We start from the raw sequence: 973 nt of genomic DNA, 5'->3' as shown, positions 1-973 counted from the left end.
AACAATGAAACTACGGCCCTTATCTAGACAAAGCCACATGACACACTGTTGAGAAAGCCCCTGTTCAAAGGCTGGATTTTTAGTTATTAGCCTTGTTACAAATGTCAATGGGAATTTGAATGGAACAAAGTTCTGGTTTTGTTTCGGGTAAGCTACAGACTAGTATCTATAGCTAGCTACAGCTACTAGCTGCCCTTGACTCAGCTTCCACCTGTCTGAGAACAGTTATGAGAAATTATTATACACACAGGCCAGACAGCAGGAAGATACAGGAGAGAGACTTTCAGCACAGGAAACACAGGCAGCACAAATCATGAGACTGGACTGGTCTTGATTTTAAGGGGATTAGCTGCTGCTACTGTCATGAGGAGGTGTGTTTCAGTCTGTTAGTCATATCATGTGATTCATTCATTCATATTTCCATTTAGATGTATATGATACACTCTTGTCTTATCTCCTCTTTGTCTCTGTCGGTCTGCATTAATCTGCATCAACAAGCACATTTTTCCAAACACACTCTTACCCTTTGTCTCTGTGTGTGTGTGTGTGTGTGTGTGTGCGCGTGTGTGTGCGCGTGTGTGTGCGCGTGAGCTCCCCACGTGCATTGGTTTAAGTTGGCAGGGTTTGCATTGTTAATTGTGTGAAGGCATGTGTGCCCTGAAAATAAAGGCCACTGTGTGTGTGTGTGTGTGTGTGTGTGTGTGTGTGCGTGCGTGTGCGTGTGCGTGTGTGTGTGTTGCTGGCCCTTTAAGCCAGTTGTGATTGAAGGGACTGTGTGTGTGTGTTGTGCATGAGTCAGCCAGTGCACCTTGCTTGCCCTGAGTGTGTGTGAGAGAGAGAGAGAGAGAGAGTTGGGGGGCGAGGACAACAGCTGAGAGCTGCAGCTCTAACAGTCGCTCTCTTAGTCTTAATTCATTCTCTCTTCCTCTCGTCCATTTGTTCCCCTCTCTCTCTCTCTCTTCCTGTTATTGAT

The sequence above is a fragment of the Seriola dumerili genome, unplaced genomic scaffold (genome assembly GCF_002260705.1).
Source record: "Seriola dumerili isolate Sdu_G_001 unplaced genomic scaffold, Sdu_1.0 BDQW01000388.1, whole genome shotgun sequence".
Classification (NCBI taxonomy): domain Eukaryota; kingdom Metazoa; phylum Chordata; class Actinopteri; order Carangiformes; family Carangidae; genus Seriola; species Seriola dumerili.
This window is presented reverse-complemented; position numbering follows the sequence as displayed.